The following is a 19581-nucleotide window of genomic DNA, read 5'->3' as shown; positions in this document are numbered from 1 at the left end:
CAGACCATACATACAACAGGGAATGGGGAAAGTAGGGAACAATCTGCAGACCATACATACAACTGGGAATTGGGAAAGTAGGGAGCAATCTGCAGACCATGCATACAACTGGGAATGGAATGGGAAAAGTAGGGAACAATCTGCAGACCATACATACAACTGGGAAGGGGGAAGTAGGTAGCAATCTGCAGACCGTACATACAACTGGGAATGGAATGGGAAAAGTAGGGAACAATCTGCAGACCATACATACAACTGGGAATGGAATGGGGAAAGTAGGGAACAATTTGCAGACCATACATACAACTGGGAATGGGAAAAGTGATATGATGTAATCATTAGGTCACTACCCCTGGATATGATGTAATCATTAGGTCACTAAGCCAGGTGATATGATGTAATCATTAGGTCGCTCCCCCTGGATATGATGTAATCATTAGGTCACTACCCATGGATATGTCAAATTAATATTGTATTAAATCAGATTTACTGGTCTATATACTAAGATAACTGGTGTTCTGATCTGAGAGAGGTCTTACCCTATGTAACATCGGCGGTGGCACCATGGTGAAGCTTATTTGACAACATCACAGTTGCACATAGAGCACTGCAATCTTTCTTTGACTATCACCATCTCAAGATTACATCACACCCAGGGATAGTGACCTAATGATGACCTCACACCCAGGGATAGTGACCTAATGATGACCTCACACCCAGGGATAGTGACCTAATGTTGACCTCACACCCAGGGATAGTGACCTAATGATGACCTCACACCCAGGGATAGTGGCCTAATGATGACATCACACCCAGGGATAGTGGCCTAATGATGACATCACACCCAGGGATAGTGACCTAAGGATGACCTCACACCCAGGGATAGTGGCCTAAGGATGACCTCACACCCAGGGATAGTGGCCTAAGGATGACCTCACACCCAGGGATAGTGACCTAATGATGACCTCACACCCAGGGATAGTGACCTAATGATGACCTCACACCCAGGGATAGTGACCTAATGATGACCTCACACCCAGGGATATTGGCCTAATGATGACCTCACACCCAGGGATAGTGACCTAATGATGACATCACACCCAGGGATAGTGACCTAATGATGACATCACACCCAGGGATAGTCACCTAATGTTGACATCACACCCAGGGATAGTGACCTAATGATGACATCACACCCAGGGATAGTGACCTAATGATGACATCACACCCAGGGATAGTGACCTAATGATGACATCACACCCAGGGATAGTGACCTAATGATGACATCACACCCAGGGATAGTGACCTAATGATGACATCACACCCAGGGATAGTGACCTAATGATGACATCACACCCAGGGATAGTGACCTAATGTTGACATCACACCCAGGGATAGTGACCTAATGATGACATCACACCCAGGGATAGTGACCTAATGATGACATCACACCCAGGGATAGTGACCTAATGATGACATCACACCCAGGGATAGTGACCTAATGATGACATCACACCCAGGGATAGTGACCTAATGATGACATCACACCCAGGGATAGTGACCTAATGATGACCTCACACCCAGGGATAGTGACCTAATGATGACATCACACCCAGGGATAGTGAATTAAGGTTTATGTTCAGTTACTGGATGTCTTTGTGACATTAATTTGCTTTATTCAGATCATATGAACGGTTACAGCTGTAAATCAAATATCTTTTCTCCATGAAACATTTCCCCTGTACTTCGGAACCAATAACTGGGCTGCGCCGTGTGTTGGTGGGCACCGTTATTATTGCAGAGGGATGGAGCAGTATATTTCCGGGTCCGGATACATTTTGGGGCATAGGGAGCCGGATATCCCTCTTCCTGCCACCTGACCCTCACCACGACAATGGAGGGCACAAATCACAGTGACATCTAATCTCTCTGTGCCTGTAAGTGGTCGTCCTCTGCTGCCCGGGCACCGCCTTGGGTGTGTCAGATGGACACACCCAAGGACGGTGGGTAATAAACCGCTAATAGTACTTTTGTCTTTATCTACACGATCCAATGCTGGGGGAGACGGAGGGCAGCGATATATTATTGAGGGTCCCCTCGCTGCGCCTTTCCTGGAGCTTAACGGGAGAGTGAACGAAGGGCGGCTGGCGACAGGCAGGGGCACATTTCATATAAACACCCCCGGCTGAGATGAATGCGGCCCGGATGTTATCAGACTATTATACATGTCCATAAGATCAGCACAGAAGTAGTGTACGCTAGGAAGAGGTATCGCTGTCTCCCCAATGCTCCAATTACTGCATCCAGCAATGCGGAACAATTCCCGGGGGCTGCAGGAAGGCGCTCACCATGACAAGCGTCCAGCGCCCCCTAAACAAAGCAGAATAATCTGGGGAATCTTGTGTCTATCTCTGCAATCCACTTTCCCTCACCCCCCGGTCACCTATTGCCCCCTCCCCGCAGTCCTCTTATCCTACATCCATGTTTTCTATCAGCTATCTCCAATGTATACGCAGACGTAACAGCGCCAGCTGCAGGACCCCAGGAATGTATTACTATAGGATGTGACCACTGTATGTGCGGCTGAGTACAATCGTCCCGCAGCACCGGAGACGGAGACAGGCCGGGCACCGACGAGCGACGGTATTAATGTGAGGTCAGCTATAGTCTCTAGGCCGGATTCAGAGATGCACGGTAACGCCATCGCACCGGTCTTCTCACGGATTACAATTGCTAAATAATGCTAATGACTCACTCGCCGACAAGTGCTCAGAAACGCCCACTGACAGCATCTCACGTCCGCCGCTCCACGCACAAAACCGGAAACATCGAACGCAGATCAGGCGGCCGTCAGTCTTCTAAGCAAGGGGCCTATTCATGGAGCAGAGAAAAGTCCTGTATTGTGGTAATCGGGGCTTTTCTCTGCTTGGCGCAATATACAGAGCGGGTTACTTCTCCAGCGCCGCCCCCCGCTCCGTGGTTGAGTCACATCACTATACTTTAATATGGTGAGTGCGATTCATTACAGGCAGGAAAGGTCTACTTTCCGCTGCTCCTTTGTGTTCAGATTCCACATCTCAGGACCATTAAAAGTGTGGTCGGCCGGCTTTCCAGTAACGGGGGCGTGTCCACCCAGTTTTCCGGAAGTGGCAAGGCCAGGGGCTGCGTCCATGGACGCAGTTTCCTGGCTGCCCGGCTCCGTCCACCAATGGTCACGATGGATATCCCAGCCTTAGTGCAATCTGGCGAAATCTCTGATGTCAACCTCTTAATAAATAGAGAAAAGTTGCCAAATGCCCTTTTTTCCAGTGAAAACTCCGGAGAAGAGAAAACACTTCTCAGCCGAACACACAGACCTATAGGATATGAATCTGCTAACGGAACAGCTATTGCGGCGGTAAAAGCTCCGCAATGATGCAAGTAAGACGATGAAGCCTTCGCTGGTGATAACAGGGTTATTAGACAATAAATCAGAAGCCTGGTTCCTCCGCGTCGCCTCAGATCGGCTGCCAGCAGGACTCCAGTGATTACAGCAGAAGAGGGCGGTAAGGGGTGAGCGGCAGAGATGGCAGAAGGTAAGTGGGTGGTGGGACAAGCGGTAGGAGTAAGTGGGGATAGAGAGATAATAATAGGGATAAAGGAAGATAGACACATAAAAATACTGGATGAATGGGCATAGCTAAACACAGACCTATACTATCAGCGAAGGAGAGGAGCACAGGAAGTGAGCACCCGAAGGCAGGCGTACAGGAAGTGAGCACCCAGGGGGAGGAGCACAGGAAGTGAGCACCCAGGGGGAGGAGCACAGGAAGTGAGCACCCAGAGGCAGGAGCACAGGAAGTGAGCACCCAGGGGGAGGCGCACAGGAAGTGAGCACCCAGGGGCAGGCGCACAGGAAGTGAGCACCCAGGGGCAGGCGCACAGGAAGTGAGCACCCAGGGGCAGGCGCACAGGAAGTGAGCACCCAGGGGCAGGCGCACAGGAAGTGAGCACCCAGGGGGAGGCGCACAGGAAGTGAGCACCCAGTGGGAGGCGCACAGGAAGTGAGCACCCAGGGGGAGGAGCACAGGAAGTGAGCACCCGGAGGCAGGAGCACAGAAAGTGAGCACCCGGAGGCAGGAGCACAGAAAGTGAGCACCCGGAGGCAGGAGCACAGAAAGTGAGCACCCGGAGGCAGGAGCACAGAAAGTGAGCACCCGGAGGCAGGAGCACAGAAAGTGAGCACCCGGAGGCAGGAGCACAGAAAGTGAGCACCCAGAGGCAGGCATACAGGAAGTGAGCACCCGGAGGGAGGAGCACAGAAAGTGAGCACAGGAAGTGAGCACCCAGGGGGAGGAGCACAGGAAGTGAGCACCCAGGGGGAGGAGCACAGGAAGTGAGCACCCAGGGGGAGGAGCACAGGAAGTGAGCACCCAGGGGGAGGAGCACAGGAAGTGAGCACCCAGGGGGAGGAGCACAGGAAGTGAGCACCCAGGGGGAGGCGCACAGGAAGTGAGCACCCAGGGGGAGGCGCACAGGAAGTGAGCACCCAGGGGGAGGCGCACAGGAAGTGAGCACCCAGGGGGAGGCGCACAGGAAGTGAGCACCCAGGGGGAGGCGCACAGGAAGTGAGCACCCAGGGGAGGCGCACAGGAAGTGAGCACCCAGGGGGAGGCGCACAGGAAGTGAGCACCCAGGGGGAGGCGCACAGGAAGTGAGCACCCAGGGGGAGGCGCACAGGAAGTGAGCACCCAGGGGGAGGCGCACAGGAAGTGAGCACTCAGTGGGAGGCGCAGAGAAAGTGAGAACCCAGGGGGAGGTGCACAGGAAGTGAGCACCCAGAGGCAGGCGCACAGGAAGTGAGCACCCAGGGGGAGGAGCACAGGAAGTGAGCACCCAGGGGGAGGAGCACAGGAAGTGAGCACCCTTGGAGGTAAAGGGTAGGGGCAGAGGTCAGAGTGAGGAATAGATGAGCAGAGGTCAGGAAGAATAGGAGCCGTACACTGTGTGTGATAGCCGCCGGGAACCACTAAGAACAGTACAGCCGCAGGTTTTAGATTGCAGCGGATATTATAGACTGATCTGCGACCGATGCCTCCTCTGTACGCAGACGCTTGGATTTGTGAGTGCATCGATGGGCGGCTTATTACAAGTCATGATGGCAGCATAATTTGCATATTTTCTTACAGCTGCTGCGTACAAATTTGCAGCGACATTAGCGTATATCACTGAATCAGGCCCTAAGACGCAGAATAATGTGTAATGCCACTTTTCAAACAGCAGATGGCGCACTTCCAAAAACCGTACTGCGCATGTGGTAAAAAAGCCGCTGTCAAACAATGGACGTCTATAGGAGGTCCACCTACACAAAATAGAAGTCAGACGTGCGTACAATTGACGGTAATTGCGACCAAACAGGGTTGCAGAAATCGGGACATAGTGTTAAAGAGAGAAACCCCACAGCGCAGTCTGCACCCACACCCCTAAATATGCGACAAACTACTCAAGGCTGCACAACCTTTAATTATATTCTTGCACCCACCAAATAGTAAATAAGCGCACACCACTACACCATCCAAGCTCGCTATAGTGCGCTTCCTCCAACTGCTGCACAGTACTGTCATGTTCATAAATGGCGCACTGGCCACCCAGTGGTAGAGCTAGGTACTGCATGGCGTGAACCGTATTATGGCGCAGATTTGTTGCAAGTTTAGTAACATGCCCGGAGCAGCTACAGTATATGGCGGGGTTTGTATGTGGACACATCGGTACATTACATACAAAGGCACATCTGTTGTTACAGAAGGATGTGACAGCCGATTATCGCCAATTCCGCGACTTTTGTAACATTATCAACACAAACATCCCACTGTGTGATCAACAATAAATCAAATGTATTATTTATTCAGCTTATAAGTACACTGACTTGTGGTTATATACTAAGACGGGGAGGAATAGCGACAGATATTATATAAGAAGAGCGCGCTGTGGGAATCCGGAATACAGCGTACTCTGAGAGAGAATTACTTTCCATTAATCGGTTCTCTTAGTAATCTAATCCCAATTATACAAGTAAATAAACATTATTAAATGATGTTTCCCCTTAAGGAACCAAGAACCGGAACTGCACTGTCAGAATGAATAAGGGTTATTTTTCCTTAAATGGGAATTGAAGGAGTTTATTGACTGCGAAGAACCATTTACACTAAATTTCTATTTATACAAAGATGACGGAATAGTGACCAGGGGGGGAGTTTATAAACCTGGTGAGTATCCAAGCATCCCGTCTGGTTAGTAATCAGTACATAGTATTATTATCATCATTATTATTATTCATTCCGTAACCAATTCTTCCCAGTTTGTGCATATTACTTATTAATTCTGTATTCTTGGGGTATTAACACCGGCCTGGTCCTTCTCCCCCCAGTAACTGACATTCTGAAGAAAGAGCCTTCTACGGGCCTCGCTCCATCGGCGTCTCCTCCGCACCTTGCGACTAGCACTTCTGGTTGAATGTAACCTCCCACCCAACCATATGTAAGCGCAGGAGAGTGTGACTGGGAAACACAGACGCCGTAACCTTTACGTGTTATTGGGGGAGTCAGCAATAACCTGTACAGCGCTGCAGAGTGTGCTGGCGCCATGGGACTGTTACACTGATAATATAGCGCTCAGCGGTGTGTTATTGGGGGAGTCAGCTATAACCTGTACAGCGCTGCAGAGTGTGCTGGCGCCATGGGACTGTTACACTGATAATATAGCGCTCAGCGGTGTGTTATTAGGGAGTCAGCTATAACCTGTACAGCGCTGCAGAGTGTGCTGGCGCCATGGGAGTGTTACACTGATAATATAGCGCTCAGCGGTGTGTTATTGGGGAGTCAGCAATAACCTGTACAGCGCTGCAGAGTGTGCTGGCGCCATGGGAGTGTTACACCGATAATATAGCGCTCAGCGGTGTGTTATTGGAGGAGTCAGCTATAACCTGTACAGCGCTGCAGAGTGTGCTGGTGCCATGGGACTGTTACACTGATAATATAGCGCTCAGCGGTGTGTTATTGGGGGAGTCAGCTATAACATGTACTGCAAAGTGTGCTGGTGCCATGGGAGTGTTACACTGATAATATAGCGCTCAGCGGTGTGTTATTGGAGGAGTCAGCTATAACCTGTACAGCGCTGCAGAGTGTGCTGGTGCCATGGGACTGTTACACTGATGATATAGCGCTCAGCGGTGTGTTATTAGCGAGTCAGCTATAACCTGTACAGCGCTGCAGAGTGTGCTGGCGCCATGGGACTGTTACACTGATAATATAGCGCTCAGCGGTGTGTTATTGGGGGAGTCAGCTATAACCTGTACAGCGCTGCAGAGTGTGCTGGCGCCATGGGACTGTTACACTGATAATATAGCGCTCAGCGGTGTGTTATTGGAGGAGTCAGCTATAACCTGTACAGCGCTGCAGAGTATGCTGGCGCCATGGGAGTGTTACACTGATAATATAGCGCTCAGCGGTGTGTTATTGGGGGAGTCAGCTATAACCTGTACAGCGCTGCAGAGTGTGCTGGCGCCATGGGACTGTTACACTGATAATATAGCGCTCAGCGGTGTGTTATTGGAGGAGTCAGCTATAACCTGTACAGCGCTGCAGAGTGTGCTGGTGCCATGGGACTGTTACACTGATAATATAGCGCTCAGCAGTGTGTTATTGGGGGAGTCAGCTATAACATGTACAGCGCTGCAAAGTGTGCTGGTGCCATGGGAGTGTTACACTGATAATATAGCGCTCAGCGGTGTGTTATTGGAGGAGTCAGCTATAACCTGTACAGCGCTGCAGAGTGTGCTGGTGCCATGGGACTGTTACACTGATGATATAGCGCTCAGCGGTGTGTTATTAGCGAGTCAGCTATAACCTGTACAGCGCTGCAGAGTGTGCTGGCGCCATGGGACTGTTACACTGATAATATAGCGCTCAGCGGTGTGTTATTAGGGAGTCAGCTATAACCTGTACAGCGCTGCAGAGTGTGCTGGCGCCATGGGAGTGTTACACTGATAATATAGCGCTCAGCGGTGTGTTATTGGGGGAGTCAGCTATAACCTGTACAGCGCTGCAGAGTGTGCTGGCGCCATGGGACTGTTACACTGATAATATAGCGCTCAGCGGTGTGTTATTGGAGGAGTCAGCTATAACCTGTACAGCGCTGCAGAGTATGCTGGCGCCATGGGAGTGTTACACTGATAATATAGCGCTCAGCGGTGTGTTATTGGGGGAGTCAGCTATAACCTGTACAGCGCTGCAGAGTGTGCTGGCGCCATGGGACTGTTACACTGATAATATAGCGCTCAGCGGTGTGTTATGGGGAGTCAGCTATAACCTGTACAGCGCTGCAGAGTGTGCTGGTGCCATGGGAGTGTTACACTGATAATATAGCGCTCAGCGGTGTGTTATTAGGGAGTCAGCTATAACCTGTACAGCGCTGCAGAGTGTGCTGGCGCCATGGGAGTGTTACACTGATAATATAGCGCTCAGCGGTGTGTTATTGGAGGAGTCAGCAATAACCTGTACAGCGCTGCAGAGTATGCTGGCGCCATGGGAGTGTTACACTGATAATATAGCGCTCAGCGGTGTGTTATTGGGGGAGTCAGCTATAACCTGTACAGCACTGCAGAGTGTGCTGGTGCCATGGGAGTGTTACACTGATAATATAGCGCTCAGCGGTGTGTTATTAGGGAGTCAGCTATAACCTGTACAGCGCTGCAGAGTGTGCTGGCGCCATGGGAGTGTTACACTGATAATATAGCGCTCAGCGGTGTGTTATTAGGGAGTCAGCTATAAACTGTACAGCGCTGCAGAGTGTGCTGGTGCCATGGGAGTGTTACACTGATAATATAGCGCTCAGCGGTGTGTTATTGGGGGAGTCAGCTATAACCTGTACGCGCTGCAGAGTGTGCTGGTGCCATGGGACTGTTACACTGATAATATAGCGCTCAGCGGTGTGTTATTAGGGAGTCAGCTATAAACTGTACAGCGCTGCAGAGTGTGCTGGTGCCATGGGAGTGTTACACTGATAATATAGCGCTCAGCGGTGTGTTATTGGAGGAGTCAGCTATAACCTGTACAGCGCTGCAGAGTATGCTGGCGCCATGGGAGTGTTACACTGATAATATAGCGCTCAGCGGTGTGTTATTGGGGGAGTCAGCTATAACCTGTACAGCACTGCAGAGTGTGCTGGCGCCATGGGAGTGTTACACTGATAATATAGCGCTCAGCGGTGTGTTATTAGGGAGTCAGCTATAACCTGTACAGCGCTGCAGAGTGTGCTGGCGCCATGGGAGTGTTACACTGATAATATAGCGCTCAGCGGTGTGTTATTAGGGAGTCAGCTATAAACTGTACAGCGCTGCAGAGTGTGCTGGTGCCATGGGAGTGTTACACTGATAATATAGCGCTCAGCGGTGTGTTATTGGGGGAGTCAGCTATAACCTGTACAGCGCTGCAGAGTGTGCTGGTGCCATGGGACTGTTACACTGATAATATAGCGCTCAGCGGTGTGTTATTAGGGAGTCAGCTATAAACTGTACAGCGCTGCAGAGTGTGCTGGTGCCATGGGAGTGTTACACTGATAATATAGCGCTCAGCGGTGTGTTATTAGGGAGTCAGCTATAACCTGTACAGCGCTGCAGAGTGTGCTGGCGCCATGGGAGTGTTACACTGATAATATAGCGCTCAGCGGTGTGTTATTAGGGAGTCAGCTATAACCTGTACAGCGCTGCAGAGTGTGCTGGCGCCATGGGAGTGTTACACTGATAATATAGCGCTCAGCGGTGTGTTATTAGGGAGTCAGCTATAACCTGTACAGCGCTGCAGAGTGTGCTGGCGCCATGGGACTGTTACACTGATAATATAGCGCTCAGCGGTGTGTTATTAGGGAGTCAGCTATAACCTGTACAGCGCTGCAGAGTGTGCTGGCGCCATGGGACTGTTACACTGATAATATAGCGCTCAGCGGTGTGTTATTAGGGAGTCAGCTATAACCTGTACAGCGCTGCAGAGTGTGCTGGCACCATGGGAGTGTTACACTGATAATATAGCGCTCAGCGGTGTGTTATTGGAGGAGTCAGCTATAACCTGTACAGCGCTGCAGAGTATGCTGGCGCCATGGGAGTGTTACACTGATAATATAGCGCTCAGCGGTGTGTTATTGGGGGAGTCAGCTATAACCTGTACAGCACTGCAGAGTGTGCTGGTGCCATGGGAGTGTTACACTGATAATATAGCGCTCAGCGGTGTGTTATTAGGGAGTCAGCTATAACCTGTACAGCGCTGCAGAGTGTGCTGGCGCCATGGGAGTGTTACACTGATAATATAGCGCTCAGCGGTGTGTTATTGGGGGAGTCAGCTATAACCTGTACAGCGCTGCAGAGTGTGCTGGTGCCATGGGACTGTTACACTGATAATATAGCGCTCAGCGGTGTGTTATTAGGGAGTCAGCTATAAACTGTACAGCGCTGCAGAGTGTGCTGGTGCCATGGGAGTGTTACACTGATAATATAGCGCTCAGCGGTGTGTTATTAGGGAGTCAGCTATAACCTGTACAGCGCTGCAGAGTGTGCTGGCGCCATGGGAGTGTTACACTGATAATATAGCGCTCAGCGGTGTGTTATTAGGGAGTCAGCTATAACCTGTACAGCGCTGCAGAGTGTGCTGGTGCCATGGGAGTGTTACACTGATAATATAGCGCTCAGCGGTGTGTTATTAGGGAGTCAGCTATAACCTGTACAGCGCTGCAGAGTGTGCTGGCGCCATGGGAGTGTTACACTGATAATATAGCGCTCAGCGGTGTGTTATTAGGGAGTCAGCTATAACCTGTACAGCGCTGCAGAGTGTGCTGGCGCCATGGGAGTGTTACACTGATAATATAGCGCTCAGCGGTGTGTTATTAGGGAGTCAGCTATAACCTGTACAGCACTGCAGAGTGTGCTGGCGCCATGGGACTGTTACACTGATAATATAGCGCTCAGCGGTGTGTTATGGGGAGTCAGCTATAACCTGTACAGCGCTGCAGAGTGTGCTGGCACCATGGGAGTGTTACACTGATAATGTAGCGCTCAGCGGTGTGTTATTAGGGAGTCAGCTATAACCTGTACAGCGCTGCAGAGTGTGCTGGCACCATGGGAGTGTTACACTGATAATGTAGCGCTCAGCGGTGTGTTATTAGGGAGTCAGCTATAACCTGTACAGCGCTGCAGAGTGTGCTGGCGCCATGGGAGTGTTACACTGATAATATAGCGCTCAGCGGTGTGTTATTAGGGAGTCAGCTATAACCTGTACAGCGCTGCAGAGTGTGCTGGCGCCATGGGAGTGTTACACTGATAATATAGCGCTCAGCGGTGTGTTATTAGGGAGTCAGCTATAACCTGTACAGCGCTGCAGAGTGTGCTGGTGCCATGGGAGTGTTACACTGATAATATAGCGCTCAGCGGTGTGTTATTGGGGGAGTCAGCTATAACCTGTACAGCGCTGCAGAGTGTGCTGGTGCCATGGGACTGTTACACTGATAATATAGCGCTCAGCGGTGTGTTATTAGGGAGTCAGCTATAAACTGTACAGCGCTGCAGAGTGTGCTGGTGCCATGGGAGTGTTACACTGATAATATAGCGCTCAGCGGTGTGTTATTAGGGAGTCAGCTATAACCTGTACAGCGCTGCAGAGTGTGCTGGCGCCATGGGAGTGTTACACTGATAATATAGCGCTCAGCGGTGTGTTATTAGGGAGTCAGCTATAACCTGTACAGCGCTGCAGAGTGTGCTGGCGCCATGGGAGTGTTACACTGATAATATAGCGCTCAGCGGTGTGTTATTAGGGAGTCAGCTATAACCTGTACAGCGCTGCAGAGTGTGCTGGCGCCATGGGACTGTTACACTGATAATATAGCGCTCAGCGGTGTGTTATTAGGGAGTCAGCTATAACCTGTACAGCGCTGCAGAGTGTGCTGGCGCCATGGGACTGTTACACTGATAATATAGCGCTCAGCGGTGTGTTATTAGGGAGTCAGCTATAACCTGTACAGCGCTGCAGAGTGTGCTGGCACCATGGGAGTGTTACACTGATAATATAGCGCTCAGCGGTGTGTTATTGGAGGAGTCAGCTATAACCTGTACAGCGCTGCAGAGTATGCTGGCGCCATGGGAGTGTTACACTGATAATATAGCGCTCAGCGGTGTGTTATTGGGGGAGTCAGCTATAACCTGTACAGCACTGCAGAGTGTGCTGGTGCCATGGGAGTGTTACACTGATAATATAGCGCTCAGCGGTGTGTTATTAGGGAGTCAGCTATAACCTGTACAGCGCTGCAGAGTGTGCTGGCGCCATGGGAGTGTTACACTGATAATATAGCGCTCAGCGGTGTGTTATTGGGGGAGTCAGCTATAACCTGTACAGCGCTGCAGAGTGTGCTGGTGCCATGGGACTGTTACACTGATAATATAGCGCTCAGCGGTGTGTTATTAGGGAGTCAGCTATAAACTGTACAGCGCTGCAGAGTGTGCTGGTGCCATGGGAGTGTTACACTGATAATATAGCGCTCAGCGGTGTGTTATTAGGGAGTCAGCTATAACCTGTACAGCGCTGCAGAGTGTGCTGGCGCCATGGGAGTGTTACACTGATAATATAGCGCTCAGCGGTGTGTTATTAGGGAGTCAGCTATAACCTGTACAGCGCTGCAGAGTGTGCTGGCGCCATGGGAGTGTTACACTGATAATATAGCGCTCAGCGGTGTGTTATTAGGGAGTCAGCTATAACCTGTACAGCGCTGCAGAGTGTGCTGGCGCCATGGGAGTGTTACACTGATAATATAGCGCTCAGCGGTGTGTTATTAGGGAGTCAGCTATAACCTGTACAGCGCTGCAGAGTGTGCTGGCGCCATGGGACTGTTACACTGATAATATAGCGCTCAGCGGTGTGTTATGGGGAGTCAGCTATAACCTGTACAGCGCTGCAGAGTGTGCTGGCACCATGGGAGTGTTACACTGATAATGTAGCGCTCAGCGGTGTGTTATTAGGGAGTCAGCTATAACCTGTACAGCGCTGCAGAGTGTGCTGGCACCATGGGAGTGTTACACTGATAATGTAGCGCTCAGCGGTGTGTTATTAGGGAGTCAGCTATAACCTGTACAGCGCTGCAGAGTGTGCTGGCGCCATGGGAGTGTTACACTGATAATATAGCGCTCAGCGGTGTGTTATTAGGGAGTCAGCTATAACCTGTACAGCGCTGCAGAGTGTGCTGGCGCCATGGGAGTGTTACACTGATAATATAGCGCTCAGCGGTGTGTTATTAGGGAGTCAGCTATAACCTGTACAGCGCTGCAGAGTGTGCTGGCGCCATGGGAGTGTTACACTGATAATATAGCGCTCAGCGGTGTGTTATTAGGGAGTCAGCTATAACCTGTACAGCACTGCAGAGTGTGCTGGCACCATGGGAGTGTTACACTGATAATGTAGCGCTCAGCGGTGTGTTATTAGGGAGTCAGCTATAACCTGTACAGCGCTGCAGAGTGTGCTGGCGCCATGGGAGTGTTACACTGATAATATAGCGCTCAGCGGTGTGTTATTAGGGAGTCAGCTATAACCTGTACAGCGCTGCAGAGTGTGCTGGCGCCATGGGAGTGTTACACTGATAATATAGCGCTCAGCGGTGTGTTATTAGGGAGTCAGCTATAACCTGTACAGCGCTGCAGAGTGTGCTGGCACCATGGGAGTGTTACACTGATAATGTAGCGCTCAGCGGTGTGTTATTAGGGAGTCAGCTATAACCTGTACAGCGCTGCAGAGTGTGCTGGCACCATGGGAGTGTTACACTGATAATGTAGCGCTCAGCGGTGTGTTATTAGGGAGTCAGCTATAACCTGTACAGCGCTGCAGAGTGTGCTGGCGCCATGGGAGTGTTACACTGATAATATAGCGCTCAGCGGTGTGTTATTAGGGAGTCAGCTATAACCTGTACAGCGCTGCAGAGTGTGCTGGCGCCATGGGACTGTTACACTGATAATATAGCGCTCAGCGGTGTGTTATTAGGGAGTCAGCTATAACCTGTACAGCGCTGCAGAGTGTGCTGGCGCCATGGGAGTGTTACACTGATAATATAGCGCTCAGCGGTGTGTTATTAGGGAGTCAGCTATAACCTGTACAGCGCTGCAGAGTGTGCTGGCGCCATGGGACTGTTACACTGATAATATAGCGCTCAGCGGTGTGTTATTGGGGGAGTCAGCTATAACCTGTACAGCACTGCAGAGTGTGCTGGTGCCATGGGAGTGTTACACTGATAATATAGCGCTCAGCGGTGTGTTATTAGGGAGTCAGCTATAACCTGTACAGCACTGCAGAGTGTGCTGGCGCCATGGGACTGTTACACTGATAATATAGCGCTCAGCGGTGTGTTATTAGGGAGTCAGCTATAACCTGTACAGCGCTGCAGAGTGTGCTGGCGCCATGGGAGTGTTACACTGATAATATAGCGCTCAGCGGTGTGTTATTAGGGAGTCAGCTATAACCTGTACAGCGCTGCAGAGTGTGCTGGCGCCATGGGACTGTTACACTGATAATATAGCGCTCAGCGGTGTGTTATTGGGGGAGTCAGCTATAACCTGTACAGCACTGCAGAGTGTGCTGGTGCCATGGGAGTGTTACACTGATAATATAGCGCTCAGCGGTGTGTTATTAGGGAGTCAGCTATAACCTGTACAGCACTGCAGAGTGTGCTGGCGCCATGGGACTGTTACACTGATAATATAGCGCTCAGCGGTGTGTTATGGGGAGTCAGCTATAACCTGTACAGCGCTGCAGAGTGTGCTGGCACCATGGGAGTGTTACACTGATAATGTAGCGCTCAGCGGTGTGTTATTAGGGAGTCAGCTATAACCTGTACAGCGCTGCAGAGTGTGCTGGCACCATGGGAGTGTTACACTGATAATGTAGCGCTCAGCGGTGTGTTATTAGGGAGTCAGCTATAACCTGTACAGCGCTGCAGAGTGTGCTGGCGCCATGGGAGTGTTACACTGATAATATAGTGCTCAGCGGTGTGTTATTAGGGAGTCAGCTATAACCTGTACAGCGCTGCAGAGTGTGCTGGCGCCATGGGACTGTTACACTGATAATATAGCGCTCAGCGGTGTGTTATTAGGGAGTCAGCTATAACCTGTACAGCGCTGCAGAGTGTGCTGGCACCATGGGAGTGTTACACTGATAATATAGCGCTCAGCGGTGTGTTATTAGGGAGTCAGCTATAACCTGTACAGCGCTGCAGAGTGTGCTGGCACCATGGGAGTGTTACACTGATAATGTAGCGCTCAGCGGTTGTGTTAGTTATGGCCACGCTCAGTGCAATAAAATCCCTGGAACAATATTTGTTTATAGTAGTACAGCGATCGTACTGCGATTATGCACGCAGACAGGAATCCATCGCAGAGTGAGCGTTTGGGGGTGGTGACAGGGGAGGGGTTGCAGAAACGCAGGCGTGTCTATCCGTGTGAATGCCATTGCATGGTCCTATAGATTGTAAGCTTACGAGCAGGACCTTCCTACCTATATATCTGTCTGTTATTACCCAGTTTTGTTATATTTACGTTTCCAATTGTAAAGCGCATCGGAATATGCTGCGCTATATAAGAAACTGTTAATAAATAAATTAAATAAATGGGCGTGCATAAATTAGCCACTGCGATTGCCTACTGCGTGCGACGAGACTTGCAACTTCAGAGCTGCTGTGACTGTGCGTGACAGGCCGATGTGCTTCCATGTTACCGATGTATACGCAGGACTGCGAGGTATTTTCAGGACGCATTGCAGGTACTCTACCTATACTGGTTCTGTGTATTTATCAGGCGCAATTCATCTACGTATACATCGGCCTGTGATGTGGGACCTGACCTGGCCCAGTACTGTCCCCTCTGCTACATCCTGATCACGGCCATTCCATCATGGAGGAATAAGTGCCTCATCTGGGAGCAGGGACACAACGCATGACGCTGCCTCTAATAGTGAATACGACATCTCCATTTTGTCATCTGTGTAAAAGTGACATTTGGGAGATTACAGGAGCCCATCAACGTCACCCTCCTGCCCCCCGTTCCCGGCTACACTTTATAAATCACTTCTATCTGAAAAAGCAAAAATAAGTCACAAAATGTTTTGTTTTCGGAGATTTACGTTTCCGCGCTGTATTTGGGATCAGTCTTCAATTATATACGGCAGTAAAAAGCAGCGCAAATAAATGAATGGATCAGACAGAATGCGTCCGGGATATATCGCACTCGCGGTGATGTCACTGCCGGTGCCTTTATGCTTTACACCATCAGTCTGAATTTCAAATACCTATGAGACTGTAAGCCAATCAGGCTTCTGTACACTTTCCCCTCCTCATACCCCACTATCTGGTAAAATATAGCTATATAATAATATAGACCCCGCTACCTCATACATTTACCTCACGAGGAACCACTACCTAATACCTCAACCTCCGCTATCTCATACATTTACCTCACGAAGACCCACTACCTAATACCTCAACCTCCGCTATCTCATACATTTACCTCACGAGGACCCACTACCTAATACCTCAACCTCCGCTATCTCATACATTTACCTTACGAGGACCCACTACCTAATACCTCAACCTCCGCTGTCTCATACATTTACCTCACGAGGACCCACTACCTAATACCTCAACCTCCGCTGTCTCATACATTTACCTCACGAGAACCCACTACCTAATACCTCAACCTCCGCTGTCTCATACATTTACCTCACGAGGACCCACTACCTAATACCTCAACCTCCGCTATCTCATACATTTACCTCACGAGAATCTACTACCTAATACCTCAACCTCCTCATATCACAGATCTCATCCCTCATACTCTATACCTCACTGCCCGATATCCCAGACCTAACACTTTATGCAATAGACACCACTACATCACGCCTCACTACCTCATGCGTTATATCCCGCTAAATCAGGTCATAGATTAGGGTTTCCGCTAGGCGCCACACCCTGCCCGATTTTAAAGGGGCAAAATGCACCCTACCCTTTTCCGCTAAAACAGCCTGCCCTGTGCCTTCCCCACCCGCGGACCGCAGTGTCCTACTGGTGGAAAAAGTTGCGGTGACGGATCAGCGCTGGGTGAATAAACGCCGTACGCATACAAACAATGAAAACAAGCACAAAAAAAACTTTACATAGTTTCAACTAAAACATTTTCCTGTGTAATTGTGGCAAAGATAAGAAACCAAGGTATAAACCAAACAGCAGTGAGATAACAATATTTCCTCTATCGCCTGCACATATAGACCAGAGCACAATGCGTTTCCCTGCTGCCCCTGTTGTCTAGAGAAGAGGAGAACGGTGGTGTAGTGGCTAGCATTGACCCCTTACAGCCCTGAGGTTGTGAGTTAATTCCTGGTTCTATGTGTATGTATGTACTCGCTGTGTCTGTGTGGGTTTCTTTGGGGACATAATCATACGTAGACGGTTAATCGCATAAAATCATACAAAGTCACATTAATCACACTTGGGATGATTCCATTCAGCACGATGTGAATGGCCCCGCGCAGGAGTTCCCGGAGTTATTCAATTGACCGCGCTGTTATGTCCAACTACAACCACTTATGTCAGAGAATCACGGTTACTGCACCTTAAGTTGGGTGTTTAGCCGGCCGGCATTTAAAGCTGCATTAACACACGATTTTTTTAACGATTATCGTTAAACGATATCGTTTAACGATAATCAATTGAAAAAATCGTTCACTTTCTGAGTCAAACGATGAACGATTATCGTTCATGCGCGTTCACGTCAGACTCGTCAACTCAAATAGTTTGTAGTTCAAAAAAATCGTTCATTACACTTTAAAAAATCTGACAGATAATCGTTCATAAAATCGCTCATAAAATCGTTGGTAACAATATCGTTGTGTGTGTATGCAGCATAAGTCAGGTTTCTGCTGGCACCTCAGGAGAAATCGTCTAGTCGTACTTAACAGGACAGTCAATCCAACGATGCCTCTTGGTAGTCACGTGTACGTAAAAAACACGTATGTATGGACAAATGCCATAACAGAAATGTGGGGGGGGTTCAGTTTCTTAGACAATTATAACAGATACTTTCACGAATACACCTGAGAGGACGGAACACCAGACTGGAGCGTTTTCTACCCAACGCAAGGCGACAACCATACAGCTGAACACCTACATGATATTATGACTTAAAGGGCTGGTAATATAATGATATAATGATAAATGACTGTTCACTGACATTATTATATTTCCCTGGTCAGAAGCAGCATCCAACACCCCCCAGACAAGGCCTAATGGGCCTATTTACTAAGCCATGGATGCAGATATATGGATAAATATATCTGTTCACTTTATCAACTATGATCTATATAGCACAAACATATTACACAGCCCTATACAGGAAGTACAGTATTTACAGGGGGAGATGTACTAAGCTCTGGAAAACTGATAAATTGGCAAGTGATAAACTACCAACCAATCAGCTCCTAACTGCCACGTCACAGGATGTGTTTGCTAAATGACAGTTAGGTGCTGATTGGCTGGTACCTTATCTCCGTACATTTTGGATCTCATTCAGAGTCGGTCGAAGCGGCCACACGGTCGTACGCCACCGATGTTCGCTATACTGCACATGCGTAAAGTTCGCAATGCGCGTGCGCAAACTAGCCGCTACGATCAGAAATTTCTCTCTCCTTGAACACATCCAGGTCGGTAGTTTGAGTGACAGAATGCGGCGTTTGTGGGTGGTAACAGGGGAAGGTGCTTGAAAACGGGGGAGTGGAGATCCGAACGCAGGCGTGCCTAATTATGCGAACAGCGTTTTATGGGAGTACATACGGTTTATGGGAGTGCATAATTAACAAAGTAGCGTCATGGCACATGTGACATGTGAGGTTTTTACACTGACATGATCGTTGAGCTTAAGAGAGGGTATGGTCAACCTTAAGCTCCACGACCAGCTCCGATGGTTCCCGATGGTCTCGATTAACCTTATATGCCCGAAGAGTACGTGCAATGCGTACGAGAAGGGGGCGTATTTTTTTGTCTTCCGACCGCTTCCTCCCCTTGGTCGGCCAACTACCGATCCGAACTTAGGGACGCAACTTGCGAGGGAATCATTTGAATATCCGGCCCCTTTTTCCGTACGACGTGCGGGCCCGCTTGGACCGACTCTGAATGAGATCCTTTATCCCATCCAGGGCTTAGTAAATCGACCCCTAAGTCGTTAAAGGACAATATAAAATGTAAAACCTCTGTATGCAGGTAGTTTGCTGTGGCTATGCCTTTCCGTAGGCCCATTACTAAGATCATTCTTGTTACATAAGTGGCTACAAGCTAATCATCCGGGACCACCCAGAGTGATGACAGACAGAGGAGCTCCACCCTCAGAGGCAGATACCTGGGCTCTATTCTGCTGTCATGTATGTACATTATCCCAGTCATGTAAAGACTTTGCAGCAGAATGTTGTGCCACATACAGTATGTAAGAAGTACATATAGCCCTTTTTATACATTCTTTCCATTTCCTTTGTACGTGGAAGA

Source organism: Taudactylus pleione, unplaced genomic scaffold (assembly GCF_031769625.1).
Source record: "Taudactylus pleione unplaced genomic scaffold, aTauple2 ptg000052l, whole genome shotgun sequence".
Taxonomy (NCBI): Eukaryota; Metazoa; Chordata; class Amphibia; order Anura; family Myobatrachidae; genus Taudactylus; species Taudactylus pleione.
Note: the sequence above shows the minus strand (reverse complement) of the source record.